This window comes from Lampetra planeri, chromosome 81 (genome assembly GCF_965212315.1).
Source record: "Lampetra planeri chromosome 81, kcLamPlan1.2.h2, whole genome shotgun sequence".
Lineage (NCBI taxonomy): Eukaryota > Metazoa > Chordata > Hyperoartia > Petromyzontiformes > Petromyzontidae > Lampetra > Lampetra planeri.
The window spans coordinates 501,375-519,226 of NC_136185.1; the positions used below are offsets into that span (position 1 = coordinate 501,375).

The window sequence follows — 17,852 nt, forward strand, 5'->3', positions numbered from 1 at the left end:
AGAGGTTTTTGGGTTAGATCGCGTAAATATATAAATGTGTCGTTGAAACCCGCCACCACCCTACACAGCCAACTAGTAAGGGTTGTCACGTAAACAGAACGTGGAAATGCGTCACTAGTACAGCACTAACCGGTGTGTTGGAGAGCCAAGCCACAACATTCACAATCTGAGTACGACTTTTCGCCAGTAATTACAACTAGCTTCATCAGGCGACAGACAGATTTGTGAAGTCTTACTGTTTTGTTAGGGGACCGGTTCCCATAAAAAGTCTATGGGGCAATGTTAAGAGATAGGGAACCGGTTCCCATAGGAAGTCTACGGGCAATGTTAAGAGATAGGGAACCGGTTCCCATAGGAAGTCTATGGGGCAATGTTAAGAGATAGGGAACCGGTTCCCATTGGAAGTCTATGGGGCAATGTTAAGAGATAGGGAACCGGTTCCCATAGGAAGTCTATCGGGCAATGTTAAGAGATAGGGAACCGGTTCCCATAGGAAGTCTATGGGGCAATGTTAAGAGATAGGGAACCGGTTCCCATAGAAAGTCTATGGGGCAATGTTAAGAGATAGGGAACCGGTTCCCATAGGAAGTCTATCGGACAATGTTGAGAGATAGGGAACCGGTTCCCATAGGAAGTCTATCGGGCAATGTTGAGAGATAGGGAACCGGTTCCCATAGGAAGTCTATGGGGCAATGTTAAGAGATAGGGAACCGGTTCCCATACGAAGTCTATGGGGGAATGTTAAGAGATAGGGAACCGGTTCCCATACGAAGTCTATGGGGCAATGTTAAGAGATAGGAGACCGGTTTAAAACTGAACAAACTAAATTATATAGAAGCGTAGATGTGTTGACCACGCAGCTGCGCTCTTGCACAATGTAGGGGTGGGGTGGGGGCGGATTACTGAGGCCACGTACATTATGCGTGTGCATTATGCGAGCCCTTTGAACGTGTCCTTCCTGTCTATTGTGTTTATTAAAATAGCCCTACCAATGGTAATCCCTGTTGAAGTACGCTTCCCTTTGTGAGTATGCATTTATCTAATGTATAATTTTAACGACACATTCATATACTTCCGCGATCTAACCCCAAACCTCTATTATGGATGATATTGGTCCCGAAATCCGACGTGTTAAACTCGAGTGTACGTGTCTTCTTGGTTCTTTCGGTGAAGTCACGTAGAATGGAAACAATAAAAATAATAAAATAAAACATAATAAAATAACATAATGTTTTATTTTATTATTTTTATTGTTTCCATTCCACGTGACTTTACCGAAAGAACCAAGAAGATGAATCCCTGCAGTCACGAAAGCTTTACATCGAGTGCATGTGTTTAATATTTTGGACGTGTTTTTTATGGTAATTTTATTGAATATGGAGAGGTTACCAGCGCCTCGCACACGTCCAGAGACCTCGTGGGCCTCTTTGGTGGCTACGAGCCTTCCCTCCAGGGCATTGCTCACATCCACCACAGCGTTACCGTCCGGCACCGCCGATGAAGTAGCGGATTCTTTTTACAGAACTTTACTCGTGGCAGGGGAATGCCAAACAACAGGGGGCTCTTCTTCAGAGAAAAACAAACGAATCAAGGGGACGTGGGAGCGTGGCGTAAGGTGTAGAAAGCTGTAAGCGCCAGGCTACCGTGGGCTCACCTCCCAATCAACGGGAGTCGAGGAGTGGTGGTTGCTCATGCATCCACCGAAGATGCATATAAGTCGAGTTAGATTCTTTATATGTCCTCCTACATTATAACCCAACTATACTCAGATGTATGCATATGTATGCACATATATTTATTTTCGAAACTAGGGACGGATATGTGAACTGGGGGTGCGGGATTAGAATTGCCCTATAATTATTAGGATCGCATAGTGGTCGCATTATAATTTGCTGAATGTGCAATCTCAATGGATTGGAATAGCTATTTAACCGCACCATCCTAATCAAAACTCGTTGAGTATATTTATTGCTCCAATTGTAAGCATTCGTTTCTCTGTTACATCACGTAACGTGTTATTCATCACCATCATCATCACGATCAATGGGCAAAGGGCGCGTAGGTGTGAAGTGCACATGTTGTACTCCTGCGTTTACCATAAACCATAACATAGGAAACACTACAACAAGACGAGCACTCGTGTGTGCATGTACATGTATTTGTGTGCATATGTATGTAGGAACAAACGTGCGTGTTCGCAGTGGTACGCAATCCTAGTTGACGTACAATGCTTTGTATGTACACTCGTGTGTTTATGTACACTGCGTTGCATATCTGTATGTACACTGCTGTATATGCATACTCGTGTGTATATGTATGCACATTCGTCTATGTATATACACTGCTATGCCCACTCGTGTGTGGGTTTGTGTACAAGGGAGTGTATATGTGTACTGGTGTATGTATCTGGTAGAGTTTGGGAGGATATTATTATTGTGAGGTTCGATGCGGCTGAAACACGGTGTTAGGAATGAGCCTTTGTTGTGTAGACTGGTTGAACTCGGAGGTTCCAAAAGTTTGCATATCAAGATTAATTTAGCATATTTATGGGAAATGCAGATATGGGATTATGGTTGAGGGTGGGAGGATATTATTATTGTGAGGTTCGGTGTGGCTGAAACACGGTGTTAGGAATGAGCCTCTATTGTGTAGACTGGTTGAACTCGGAGGTTCCAAGAATTTGCATATCAAGAGGAATTTCGTATATTTATGGGAAATGCAGATATGGGATTAGTCATGACTTGTGGAATTTGGCTATTGAGCATAATCCTGAATACGTATATTCATCTGACAGTATAATTCGCGTTAATTTGCTAATATTCACCCTGCAATGTGCTGCAAACTGCTGCCACTTCAAAAGTGTTACCAGGGAAATGCAGTATTAAAAATGTGATTTGGACTTTGAGGTGCAAGTTTATACCGTGCTGACTTTATTTTATAATAATATTGAAGTACGTGTGTTGATATGACCGCGTCAGAACAATCAAGGTGATTTGTTTAATTTAATCCACGAAATTATTACGATTGCTGTCATACACTTTTAATGATAATCGGAATGGTATCGCCTGTAAGCGCGTGTGTATTTACACTGCTGTGTAAGTACACTTGGGGAACGGTAGTGTAGCGGTTTGTATGCACAAAGCGGTGTGTATGCACATTCGTCTATGTATATACACTGCTACGTCCACTCGTGTGTGGGTGTGTGTTTCGGACATAGAATTGAGGGCAACGTGGTAATGAATGCGGCACCACAACAGGGAACTACAGGGATGACTCCCCGCTCGTGGTGCTAAATTAATGAAAACAGCGCCACTGAGTGGACAGGGCCCCGCCCCTACAGCTCGTGCGTGTGACGTCATGAGTGTGACGTCATGAGAGTGATCAGCGGACAGCCACGATGCTGCCAGGTGAGGGTAAACTTGTGTGCTGGAGATGCTTCACCTGAAACTCGCCTCCACACGTGTAGCAATAAGGGACGATTAGTCATCTTTAACATGTCAGGTCTTTATTGTTCTGCAAGAAAATTAAAGTTAAAACGCGTAGAGACACATGCACACTCGTGTGTGAATGCACACCGCTGTTTCGACAGTCGTGTTTATAAGCACACTTGTGTGTGTTTGTCTACTCGTCCGTGTTTTTTTATGGAAGGATATGGTTGAAATAACGTACGATCAGTCATCTTTAAAAACAATTCGGGTCTATTAATCTGCAAGAAAATTCACGTTAAAACTCGTATTTGAAATCTTTAATAATACGCTTGCTCAAACAGGAAGGGACTAGGAAAACTATTTCCCAATAGGAATTCAACAGTTAAAACAAATTCTTAAAATCTTACACGTAAACGTCGATTTCCCCATTGACGTCCTTTTCGACTGAAGCCATTCGTCCAGAAGTCCAAGCCATCAAACACAAGAACAACGAACGTGCAATCCACGCACACTCTGAAACTAATTTTTTTGTTATTACACAATGATAAAACATTTTAAGAACATCTTCTTGGTTCTTTCAGTAAAGTATGTGACTTTACCGAAAGAACCAAGAAGATGAATCCCTGCAGTCACGAAAGCTTTAAATCGAAAATTAAAGAACATGTTTAAAATATTGAGCAAAGTTGTGATCACAGTATTTCTCCAACTTTAGCTCAACAAAACCACTTAACCACGAGAGTCAAATTAGAAATTGAACCACCACACAACCACTGCGTGACGAAGTCTAGAATAAACTTTAACACGCAATTAGCTGTGAGAAGATGACATGGCACCTTCTACCATAAACACCACACATTTACCAGTCCCGATGATACAACCACCAGACGAAGCAACGCATCAATATAAGTATAACATTGTTGTCATCCTGAAATAAGTGAACACTTCTGGAACTTAAAGGAAAGCTTTCATCTGAACACATTATAGAGCATTCACAACATCACTCCAGCTCGGTGTACTGGAAATCACTGAAAAAATATATCTCAGAGACGCGAATATACACAATGCATCAGTTAACAGATGTACTCAATACGCTTGAGTCTCCAGCCACTCCATACCATCCAGCAATCTCTCAGGATCCACCTGCAAAGGTTAGAAAGATGCATTTTTATCAGGACTCATTGCAGCACTTTAAATTCTACATTTTGATTTCAATTCCCTATCATTGCGGATCTTCTGGTGCTTGTTTCGGGGTGATGACCGTGAACATGTCCTCTCCCTCGTAGAGCAATTAAAAGTGACTGTGAATATTTTATTTCCGTGAAAATGCCTTCCCGCACACAGCGCAATTGAATGGCTTTTCGTTCTTGTGTGTTTTCTGGTGTCTGTTAAGATTTGATTTATCCGCAAATGCCTTTCCACAAATAGAGCAATTGAACGGCTTCTCACCCGTGTGTGTTTTCTGGTGACTGTGAAGAATAGATTTCCAAGCAAATGCCTTCCCACAAACAGAGCACTTGAATGGCTTCTCGCCCGAGTGTGTTTTCTGGTGACTGTAAAGATCTGACTTCCTTGCAAATGCCTTACCGCACACAGCGCAATTGAACGGCTTCTCGCCCGTGTGTGTTTTCTGGTGACTGTGAAGAATAGATTTCCAAGCAAATGCCTTCCCACAAACAGAGCACTTGAATGGCTTCTCGCCCGTGTGTGTTTTCTGGTGTCTGTTAAGATGTTGTTTATGTGAAAATGCCTTCCCACACACAGAGCACTTGAACGGCTTCTCGCCTGTGTGTGTTTTCTGGTGACTGTTGAGAGTTGATTTCTGTGCAAATGCCTTCTCACAAACAGAGCAATTGAACGGCTTCTCGCCCGTGTGTGTCTTCTGGTGATTGTGTAGAATTGTTTTCCTTGCAAATGCCTTCCCACAAACAGAGCACTTGAATGGCTTCTCACCCGTGTGTGTCATCTGGTGAGTATCAAGATGTGATTTTCGTGAAAATTCCTTCCCACACACAGAGCAATTGAACGGCTTCTGGCCCGTGTGTGCGTGGCGCTGTGGAGAGAGTATCTGCTCCATGTGACTGATTCTTCAGAGCAGAGTAACAGTCGCGTGTGTTGTTGAGAGTCAAAGGCACCCTCTAAGCTGCGTGGATGTCTGGCTCAAATCGCCAAAAAGCAAACTCTCACTAACGTCTAACCGACACACAGTAACGTCTCGTAAGTCGGGCTACACGCGACTACCAGTTGTATCCACTAACGAAGACACTTACTTGTTGATGCACGGCGTGTCGATGTCCCTGTAACCCGTCTGAAGAGATCGCCTCGAACTCTCCCAGTCGCCTGGCAATCAGGCTCGCCACGCTGGGTCTCGCAGGAAAAGGGTAAACTGCAGAGAGAGGAGTCGAGCGTCTATCCTCAGTGAAATCCCTCTGGAAATGGTCTTGAGGCCTAAATTTAAGCCCCTTATAACTCCCCTCTAGCATCCAAATCCTTTGTTCTCGACTTGGCCTATCATGGACTTTGCATTCAATTGTTAATTTTTACATTAACAATCCGCATATGTAGCAACATAGCTTAGCGAATCTGGCCATTGTATTTTAACCTTAATACGTATGTACATCTTACTGCGTAATTGTACACTTCTGTTTGAATAATTACATACATCTCCATGCATAATTCCGTGCTTCCTGTGAATTTGCTAATATTCACCCGACAATGTCCTCTAAACTGCAGAGATTCATCTTCATGGTTCTTTCGGTAAAGTCACGTAAAGGACGGCTGCTTGCGTTGTGGCCGAAACGTCGTGAGAATTATTTTATTATGTTTTATTTTTATTACTTTATTACTTCCCTTCTACGTGACTTTACCGAAAGAACCAAGAAGATGAAAAGAACCTTGGCAAAGGAAGATGCACCATGGAAGAGGAGCGCCTCTTTGATGTGCAGCGCATTGCCAGGGCGACGTGCCGCACAGAAGAGAAGTGCTTCCGAGACGTTCTTCTCAAGAAGCGAATCATTCAAGTGAAGTACTTCATTGATGAGACGCATCATCGCGAGATGAAGTGTGCTGAGGAGAAGCGTCTGGAGCAGGAGGAGGAGAAGTGTCTCGCCAACGTGAAACGCGTCGAGGAGGAGAAGCGCCTCGTGCAGGAGCAGCGCCTCGCCAGCATTGCTACCATCATCACCACCGCTACCGCCGGCACCTCCACTACCACCACTGCCGCCACTACCATCACCACCACAGCCGCCACCGAAACCACCGCCACCACCGCCGCCACCATCACCGCCACCACCGCCACCGCCGCCACCACTACCGCCGCCACCACCACCACTACCGACGGCACCATCACCACCGCTACCATCACCACCACCACTACCGCCGGCACCTCCACCAACACCCCTGCCACCACCACCACAGCTGCCACCACCACCGCCACCGCTACCACCACCGCCACCATCACCGCCGCCACCGCCACTGCCGCCACCACCACCATCACCGCCACCACCACCACCGCCACCACCATCACCGCCGCCACCATCACCGCAGTAACCACTGCCACCGCCACCACCGCTGCCACCACCACCATCACCACCACCACTCCAGTGCAGGGCCCGATTGCTCCAAGCTTTGGAGAAGAGGACTTCCAAGCAGAGAAGATGGAGAAGAAGACAGAGTTGGAACAAGAAGAGGAGAAGGTGGAGGTGGTGGAGGACGAGGAGGTTGAGGAGGAACAGGAGGAGGAGAAGGTGGAGGTGGTGGAGGACGAGGAGGTTGAGGAGGAACAGGAGGAGAGAATGGAGAACACAGAGAAGGGAGAAAAGATGGTGGTGGACGACGAAGAGGTAGAGATGGAGGACGAGACAAAGGAGGAGGTGCAGGTGGTGGAGGTGGTGATGCAGGCTCGTGAAGGACGCTACTGGGCAGTTGGAGGCAGTCGCCCTCCAACAACAACGGAGGGAGGAGGAGCGACGCTCACAACAATGAGCGGAGCGCCGGGTGGCCAAAGCACAGCAAGTTGGTACAGTAGGGGGCACAGGTGGTGCATCAGCCAGTCATCTCGGTCATCTCGGTCAGTCGACCCGTGGCACCTGCTGGGTCTGCCCCGTGACCTCCTGCCAGCGGGCGTTCGGCACTTCACATGGTAGCCTCAAGGTGCACTTGGCCTGGCACAAGCGTCGTGGTGGAGTCACCGCCACTTAGTGGCGAATGGCGGTTGTTGTTGTTGTTGTTGATGCAGGGAAAGAAGAGGAAGCGAGGGGGCCTTGCTCGCGTGGCGAGAGCGATCACCTCACTCCTCCGCCGCGTGCTGCTTTGTGGTGGCATGTCCACCACACAGTAGGGGTGGTTGTTGTGGTCGTGGATCGCTGCCAACCATGACCACTATCACCAGACTACCCACCCACCCCGTGACACATCCCAGGCACACACCCCGTGATACACGTCACACACACACACACACACCACATGGTTCCCCAGAGAGACGGTGCCACTGGGACCACAGCTGTGGAAGAAATCTGAGCAGCAGATGCCAGGACTACAGTGGAGAACGACTGCTATCAAGACACCTCACACAACAAACACACACGGGACTAGCCTAAAAAAAACTAGCCGGCCCCATCTTGGACTAATAGGTGCAAGTTAATACTGTTCTGAACCTGTTTAATAAACATATTTAAGGACACTCGTGTTGAGCATGGCGCTTTTAGCAAACGAGTGTGTTTTGTTATAATTTCTGTCATAAACTTTGAATAATCATCTGAATGGTTTAGCTTGAAAGCGTGGTTTATAATAACGTTACGCAAAAAAAAACAATCGTCATCTTCTAGTCTGTAACATACGACCTTCGGTGTGTATATACACCAGTGTGTATGTGTTCAATATTTTGCACGTATTTAAAATTTTCGACGAGTTTTTTTGCTAATTGCATTGACTATTGAGGGGTTACCAGCCCCTCGCACCCGTCCAAAGACCTCGTGGGCCACTGTGGTGGCTACGAGCCTTCCCTCCGGGACATTGCTCACATCCACCACAGCGTTACCGTCCGACACCGTCAATGAAGGAAGGGGGTTGTTTTTTCAAAACTTTACTCGTGGCAGGGGATTGGCAAACAACAGGGAGTGCCTCCTTCTGAGAAACAAAAAAATTAACCCGTAAAAACAAAGTTTTTCACTATAAATCCATTATATGCGTGGCGTCTAGAGTCCTCTCGTCCTCTGGCTTGAGATGGCTGCCACATATGGGTCAGATGATTGCCTACCACCATTAAGCAATTGGCAATTAAATATAAAAAAAAAATTCCCCTAAAAAGTGTAAAATTTTGGAAATATTTTGTTCAAGAAATACATTGTCACGCACAACGAGTTTGTGTGCAAAATGTCAGCTCGATTGGATCACGGGAAGTGGGTTAAAAAACGACCGAAAGATTTGCACGGTCGTAAGCGCGCAAGCAAGCAAGTGAACTTAATATAAAGGATTTAAAAACGAATGAAGGGGGCGTGGGAGCGTGGCGTAAGGTGTGGAAAGCTGAAAGTCACAGGTATCAATCGAATTGGGTCAATGACACCAGCACACGAATGGTGGGGTCGTTTGAAATGATGTTGCATTGATGAAAGATGAAGTTCTCCGACGTTGCATTTCATGAACTTTACATTCAATTGTTATTTTTGGAAATTACAATCTGCATATCTAGCAACAGAGCTGCTCTATCTTCTTGGTTCTTTCGGTAAAGTCACGTAGAAGGGAAATAATAAAATAAAATAAATAAAACATAATAAAATAATTCTCACGACGTTTCGGAGGCAACACAAGCTTCTGTCTTCAGGTGGAACCGTCACAGCACGATAGCTGTATCAAGTGAGAGAAATTCAAAGAAAACAGTCCTTGTATATATACTGGTTGAGGGTGGGAGGATATTATTATTGTGAGGTTCGATGCGGCTGAAACACGCTGTTAGGAATGAGCCTTTGTTGTGTAGGCTGGTTGAACTCGGAGGTTCCAAGAGTTTGCATGTCAAGAGGGATTTAGCATATTTATGGGAACTGCAGGTACGTGATTAGTACTACTTGTGAAATGCGTAGGAGGTGGGTGGGGGGTTTCAAAGTCATATTATGCCCGTGCATTTTGCAGGAATAGCAGCATCAAAGGGAGGGGGTAGGGGTAGCATTAATAAAGAGAAGGAATGTTAATAGTATGTAGCTGCAGTAACTAAACAACCGACGTTGCATTTCATGAACTTTACATTCAATTGTTATTTTTGGAAATTACAATCTGCATATCTAGGAAAATAGTTTTGCTAATCTTGCCATTGAGCTTAAGCCTGAATACTAATGTTCATGTCACCGCATAATTCGGGTTAGTCTGCAATGTGCTGCAAACAGCTGCCAGTTCAAAGGCGTTACCAAGGGAAATTACAGACTGTAGTATTAAAATTGTGATTTGGACTTTGAGGTGCAAGTTTATACCGTGCTGACTTTGTTTTAGAAAGTACTTGTGTTGATATGACCGCGTCAGAACAATCAAGGTGATTTGTTTAATTTAATCCACTTTAATAACAGCACTTGCCCCTACAGTCTGTTAAGGCTATACGGGGGATGCACATTCGTGCATTTTTCTACACCGCTGTGTACAAGGGAGTGTATATGTGTACTCGTGTAAGTATGTGTATTGGAACACACAACTTATTTTCATATTGTGTAGTACAAAGAATTGAGGGCAACGTGGTGATGAATGCGGCACCACAACAGGGAACTACAGGGATGAGACTCCCCGCTCGTGGTGCTAAATTAATGAAAACAGCGCCACTGAGCGGACAGAGCCCCGCCCCTACAGCTCGTGCGTGTGACGTCATGAGTGTGACGTCATGAGTGTGATCAGCGGACAGCCACGATGCTGCCAGGTGAGGGTCAACTTGTGTGCTGGAGATGCTTCACCTGAAACTCGACTCCACACGTGTTCGCTATGAACATTGTAGCAATAAGGGACGATTAGTCATCTTTAACATGTCAGGTCTTTATTGTTCTGCATCGGGGTGTAGATACATGCACATACACTGTGCATGTATCTACACCCCGATGCATTTACACTCATTTGTGCATCTATGCACAAATGGGTGTACGCGCTCGTGTATGCATGTGCACCCGTGTGTGTATGTGTAATAAAATACTTGACCACGATCTCTGGCTCAGTGTCCTTTATTCGGTCCGTACTGCGTTCCCACACGACTGTCTCTCTTATTCTCTCTGTGCTGGTTCCGATGTCACTCCAGTCCACATCAGCAGCCCCGCTGCTGTTCTTGTCGCTCTTGCAGCCCCACAGCAGCTCCGCTGCTGTACTCTCACACAGCTCCCTTGGCTGTTCCTGCTGCAGCTCTGACAGCCTCGTGCTGTCTCGCCTTCTCGTCGCTCCTGCGACTCTTGGCAGCCACCCCGCTGCCCCTCACACACAGCCTTACTGCCTATCTCTATCTGCAGCTTTACACCTCCCAGTAGCTCCCTACTGTTCCCAGGGTTGGCTCCCGCTTCTGGCGGTGCCCCCTCGGACCGTACGCCCGCGTGGCCCCACACCTTTCCATTTACTCCCCGACTGCCCTCTCTTTCCGGTTTACCCGCTTAAGGACTCCCTACCTTTCACCCACGTCACCTGGCTCCGCCTCCTCGTGACGTCACATCCGGAAGGTCGCTTTCGCCCGCATTACACCACCCTCCCCCATAGAAAAACCCAGCCGACCTCGGCTGAACAATACCAAAGCGTAATGCGGTGAACCGACCTTCCCCCTTAAAGGACACTAAGCATGCAATATAACAACAAGAACAACAACACAAGTAACATCGACGAACGTACGAAAGCATGCGATAAATACGACGGCAAGAACAAGAACAATAACAACATACAATCAACGAAACGTAAGCGATTTGGAACGAGTGCGGGTCGCCGGCCCGTCCCGGACGGTCGGCGGCCCACTTGTAGAACGGGGACGCGATGGAACACGAGGAATGACAGGGGGTAATTCCCCTGCTGCGATTGGAAGTCCACCGACGTCTCGTGTCCCTGACGAATCAGTCTTGGTCGTATTCCGCGAATGCGCCTGCAGCGGGGTCGGAAGGGTCGCCGGGCTTGAAGGTCCCGCAGCCCTGGCAGGCGCCCTCCGAACAGGCCCACTCCTGCCCCGCGGTGTCACGGTCGGCCTGTCTGGAACAGGTACGACAGGCGCTCTAGCAAGATCAATGGACGCAGGCGGGGAAGAGTCAGAGTCAGCAGCAACAGACCCCGGCAAGGCAACATTGGGAGATGACGCATCACGTAGGGGAGCAACATATGGTTTCAACCGCGACGTATGAACAAACCAACGGCGAGAACCAATCTGAACGCGCGCCGACTGTGGATTGGGAACCTCAATGAGGCGCACAGGACCATGCCAAGGTTTGTGCAATTTAGGAGAGGTCCCCGGCCGCACCTGCGGGCAATGGAGCCAGGCCAGGTCTCCCACCTTCCAGGGGCACTCCCCCTCAGACCGCCGAGCATACCGCTCGTTCCGGGCCTGGGCTTTGGCCGTAGCCACGCGGGCGTTTTCCCGCGCCTTCGTAACCCGGCGAACCGTGTCCTGAATGTATTCAGGGAGTGGTTTACGAGGTCCCTTCACCCCAGTACCCAATTGCACATCCACCGGAGGCACGTTTTCCCGACCATACATAAGGCAAAACGGCGAATACCCTGTAGCCGCATGGGGCGTCATCCTGTACGCCGAAAGCACTCCGGGGATGTGCAGATCCCAATCTGATTGCTGTTCACTCACAGTATGGCAAAGCATGGCAGACAATGTCCTGTTCAGCCGCTCAACCATACCATCCGTCTGCGGATGGTATGGAGATGTCCGTATCTTCTTAGTCCCAAGGCCTGCGCACACTTCAGCCAATAATTTAGAAGAGAAATTTCGGCCCTGGTCCGTGAGGAGTCTCTCAGGCGCCCCCTTGTCCATAATGTACCCAAACAAAAAGGCGTCGGTGATGGCCGCGGCCGACTGATTGGGCAACGGCCAGGCCATCGGCCAACGGGAGAGATACTCAACCCCTACCAGCAAATATTTATTTCCCCTCGCCGATGGTGGGAAGGGTCCCAATATGTCCAGTGCCACCAATTCATTGACTCGAGACACCTGAATCGACTGGAGAGGCGGCACGTAAGGATGTTTAGGCGGCTTACGCCGGGCGCATTCAGGGCACGCGCGCACGTGCCCTACGACATCTGTCGCCATGCCGTGCCAAAAATAATGACGTTGTAACGTCAACAGAGTCTTCTGCACCCCTAAATGCAATAGTGTGTCACAATGGAGAGTTCTAATCAACTCAAATCGCAAGGACGTTGGTACCACCACACGCCAGCTTTCGTGGAACCTTTCTTGCCACATAAGCAGACCATCTCGGAGAGCGGTTCACGGCCCCACAGCCGAACTCGGACTCCCATTGTCCCTCATAGACCGCTTCCGCATGGACAACAACGACTCGTCCATCATCTGTTCCCGAATCCAGACAGACCGCGGCAGATTCAAAACCCCGTCAGTCGGTCCCGGTTCCATCAGAGTATCCGACTTGTCGACGGCCAACGTAAGCGGCTGAGGGGGGTTTAGAATCGGCGAACACCTATGCGTCCCCGACGCACATTTACAAGGGGCGCGCCCTGGTAATCTGGAAAGTGCGTCAGCGTTCGCATGGCGCACTCCCTTCCGATGTTGAATTTGGAAGGAAAATTCCTGCAGCGTGTCCAACCAACGTGCCCACTGTCCCGATGGCTGGTCCATTTTGAGTGCGTATTGCAAGGCCGCATGATCCGTACGCACAATAAACGAACGACCGTAAAGGTACGGTCGAAATTGGCGTAGGAAAAAAACAACCGCCAAAAGTTCTCTACGAGTGACACAGTAGCGTGTTTCCGCAGGCGACAAGACTCGGCTACCATACGCCACGATGCGCTCTACGCCCCCTTTAGACTGTGATAATACTGCCCCAATACCTGTGTCACTCGCGTCCGTATCAAGAATGAAAGGGCGATCAAAATCGGGATAATCCAATGTCGGGGCCGTAGCCAATAGATCACGCAGACTCCGAAAGGCCGCCTCTTCCGGCTCTCCCCAAACAAATTTCCGTCCTTTACCCGTAAGGAGATGCAAGGGCCTCGCAATCGTCGCAAACCCCGGCACAAATCTTCGGTAATACGAGGCAAATCCCAAAAACCGCCGAACATCCCCCACGGAGGCCGGAGTCGGCCAATCCCGGACGCACGCCGTCTTTTCCGGATCCGTGGACACCCCCTCTGCACTCACAATGTGCCCCAAATAACGGACGGACCGTTGCAGTAGGTGGCATTTCTTTGGTTTGAATTTCAAATTGGCAGAGCGCATCCTCGTGAACACTGTCTCCAGCCGCGTTAAATGTTCCTCGAATGTGCGGCTGAACACAATAATATCGTCCAAATATATAAGACACGTCTCCCACTGCAACCCCGTCAAAACGAGCTCCATCAACCTTTGAAACGTAGCAGGGGCCGCATTCAATCCCATCGGGAGGCAGTTGAATTGAAATAACCCCTGCGGCGTACGGAATGCGGTTTTCTCCCGTGAGGACTCGTCAAGGGGAAGCTGCCAAAATCCCGAAGAGAGGTCCAGTGTGGAAAAGAACTTAGCCCCCGACAATGCGTCAAGGGAGTCGTCCATACGCGGCAGGGGGTACGCATCTGCCACCGATATCTTATTCAATTTCCGGAAATCGACACAAAAGCGCAAGTTGCCATCCTTTTTCTTAACCAAAACCACAGGAGCGCCCCATGGGCTGTTAGATGGCAATATAATGTCAGCAGCCAACATGTCTTCCACCGCCCCCCGAACGTGTTCTCGCTCCGCTGGACTCATCCGATGCGAATTTAACCGAATAGGGGCAGCGTCGCCCGTCTCAATGTGATGGGAAAGCAACGATGTGCGTCCCAAATCCAAATCGTCGGAGCTGAACACATCGGAATACGTCAGCAACAATTTACGCAGCGCATCACGTTGCCCCACGGACAGGGAAGAATTTTCGTCACATAAGGTAGCGATCCAACGATTATCCGAACCCCTTGGCTCGGAAACACCAGCGACCACTCCCCGGCGATGCGGACAATCGTGCGTCGCAAACGCCGTAGTGGCATGTGCCACAACCGTACCGGCCGGAACACGGATGTTTTCCACCCCCGCATTAAGCACCTGTAAAACCGGTAATTGATCCGGCCGGACGATGGTCTGTGCCCCAACTAACGCCAATCCCGTTGTTATCGTGGCGGATGGTGACAACAAGACCCCTAATGCTCCTAGCCGATTGGGCAGGGGCTTCCGATACCGCAAGGGTATAAGCATCTGTGAACCAGGTGGAATGTCCACAGATGCGACGGACAGCGCCTGCACCTGTACGGCCGAAGCAGGTCGCCCCCAGGGCGACGGCAAAAACGAGATTCGACGGCCCCCCGGCAATTCAATACAATTCTCATTGATTTTAATCAAAATGGGCATCTTAGCCAAAAAATCCGTGCCTAGTAAGCAAGGAACCGCCAAAGATCTCGATATTAACACAACGCCCGAAGCCGACACATCCCCTATAGATATCTTAGCATCCACCTGGCCACGATACCCATACTACCCCCGTTCGCAGCGACGCAAGACCCATAAACCGGACGCACAGCCCCCGGCGGAATGCCCAACAGATGGAAAATGACATCCGATATAATAGTCGCAGACGCTCCCGAGTCGACCAAAATGCGCACGTCCACACCTTGTATAGACCCCGGTACAGTGGACGAACCCGTAGCGGCCGCGACAACTCTCCGTGCCAATTTGCGCCACTGCGTAACTGAATGACAAGGCCCCGTCGATGGCCTTTCTTTAACAACAACAATAGGATCGCGCAACAAAGGTGGTGGGTGAGGTGTAAAGCCTTGCCGAGTGTCTGGTGCGTGCCGACATGCCTGTTTCGGAGGTTCCTTGGTCGGCTTGTCCGGTGTTGTGGGCTCCTGCTGCGGCGGACCCGGGAAGCGGGCCCAGCAATCTTTGGCGTAATGGCCCCTACGGCCGCAGCGGAAGCAATCGGCCTCGTTGCGCCGAAGCGCAGGTCTTGCATCCCGGCGGCCCCGTCCCGATGGCGTAGCGCGCGGCCCCGGCCTTCCGCGTCCCGACCATGGAGAGGAGGCGGCCGTCAGCTCCTGTGGACCCCGCTCATCTGGCACATAGATCGCCCTTGTGGGGTCCCACCCCATCGCGCCTCCTTCCTTGACGGGCCCACCCGTCCATGCCGCCACTTGCTTCCAGCGACGGAGATTAAACTGCGCATCCAGACACTTTGCTGCCGCCCGGGACGTGAGCTTCTCATGCCCACACACAGGCATGGGGATCCCCAGATCCCGAGACAGCTCCAGCATTTTTCCCAATATGAGAGGCTCGAGCAGATCCTGTGGCGTGTCAGGATATGCTGCCATGGCCAGCTCCAACACCGCACCCCTGAACGCCACGGGCGATTCTTCGGGTGCTCGTTGTCGTTGAGCGAATCGCCGATGCGCGTCGTCAGGTGGCTCATAGGCGTCGGCCATTTCCTCAAAAACTCCACATAAAGTCTTCTTCTTATCAGCCGTTATGGAATGGAAAAATCGAACAGATTCGTCGTCCAGTAGAGTCGGCAACACTTCCAAGGCCTCCGCATCGGTCCATCTTGCTGAACGAACCGCCGCCAAAAATCGGCAGGCGAAAGCGCTCCAATCGCCCCCGATAGAGAATTCCTTAACTGTAGTAAGGTGGCGACTCCGACTCCTCTTTACTCCGTCTTCCAATGATGGTTGTTCTGGAGGCAAATTCAAAATGGCGTCGGCCCGCGGCGTGGCCAAGATGGCGGTTTGGCGCCGCGGAGCGCGCAAGATGGCGTCTTCTTGCCGCGTGGCCAATGGCGGCGGCAGGGCAGGCAACATGGCGGCCCGTGGAGCACCTTCTCGTTCCATCGTCGTCCTTGGCGTAACGAGGTGACATAGATGCGCCAGGATGTCCTTGAGTGTCTCCAGTTGTTCTGCCACCTGTTGCCATCTTTGCTCAGCGTCCGATGTTGTTGACGGACCCGCCATCGCGCCGACATCTTCCACGTCCGTCCCCGTGCTCGCCTCAGCAGGGCTCTCCTCCACCACCCCAGCAGAATCCGTGGTCGGAGGGAATTCGTCGTCGTCGGACGAAGAAGCCGATGCTGGCGCCGGGGGAATTTTCTTCCTTACTTGCTTAGACATGCCGTTTCACTTCTGACCCCAGTGTAATAAAAGACTTGACCACGATCTCTGGCTCAGTGTCCTTTATTCGGTCCGTACTGCGTTCCCACACGGCTGTCTCTCTTATTCTCTCTGTGCTGGTTCCGATGTCACTCCAGTCCACATCAGCAGCCCCGCTGCTGTTCTTGTCGCTCTTGCAGCCCCACAGCAGCTCTGCTGCTGTACTCTCACACAGCTCCCTTGGCTGTTCCTGCTGCAGCTCTGACAGCCTCGTGCTGTCTCGCCTTCTCGTCGCTCCTGCGACTCTTGGCAGCCACCCCGCTGCCCCTCACACACAGCCTTACTGCCTATCTCTATCTGCAGCTTTACACCTCCCAGTAGCTCCCTACTGTTCCCAGGGTTGGCTCCCGCTTCTGACGGTGCCCCCTCGGACCGTACGCCCGCGTGGCCCCACACCTTTCCATTCACTCCCCGACTGCCCTCTCTTTCCGGTTTACCCGCTTAAGGACTCCCTACCTTTCACCCACGTCACCTGGCTCCGCCTCCTCGTGACGTCACATCCGGAAGGTCGCTTTCGCCCGCATTACATATGTACAAAGCGGTGTGTATGCACATTCGTGCATTTTCCTACAGCACTGTGTATGTCCACTCGTGTGTGGGTGTGTGTACAAGGGAGTGTATATGTGGGGAGCGGTGGTGTAGCGGTTAGCGCGCTGCGCTATGAACCCGGCGACACGGGTTCGATTCCCGCTCACGGCCAACACCAGTGACGATTATCTGAACCGGTCCCGGGCCTCCCCTAGGTCGACTCAGCCTCAAATGAGTACCTGGTGCGGTGTGTAAACATTGCCACTGGGGAGACAAAGGCGGTCGGGCGTGGTGCTGGCCACACACCCCCTCGTTTACCGTTGTGGCCTTCACAGGTGCTCGCTAACAGCACTTGCCCCTACAGTCTGTTAAGGCTATATGGGGGATCTTTATCTTTGTGTGTACAAAGCGGGGTGGATGCACATTCGTGCATTTTCCTACAGCACTGTGTATGTCGACTCGTGTGTGAGTGTGTGTACAAGGGAGTGTATATGTGTACTCGTGTAAGTATGTGTAGTGGAACACACAACTTATTTTCATATAGTGTCGTACCAAGAATTGGGGGGCAACGTGGTGATG

General features: G+C 50.0%; 1 pseudogene; it reads right to left on the bottom strand.

The window, feature by feature from the left end:
* The window catches only part of LOC144738284 (uncharacterized), a 432,396-nt pseudogene that overhangs the window by 153,486 nt on the left and 261,058 nt on the right, over window positions 1-17,852 (bottom strand).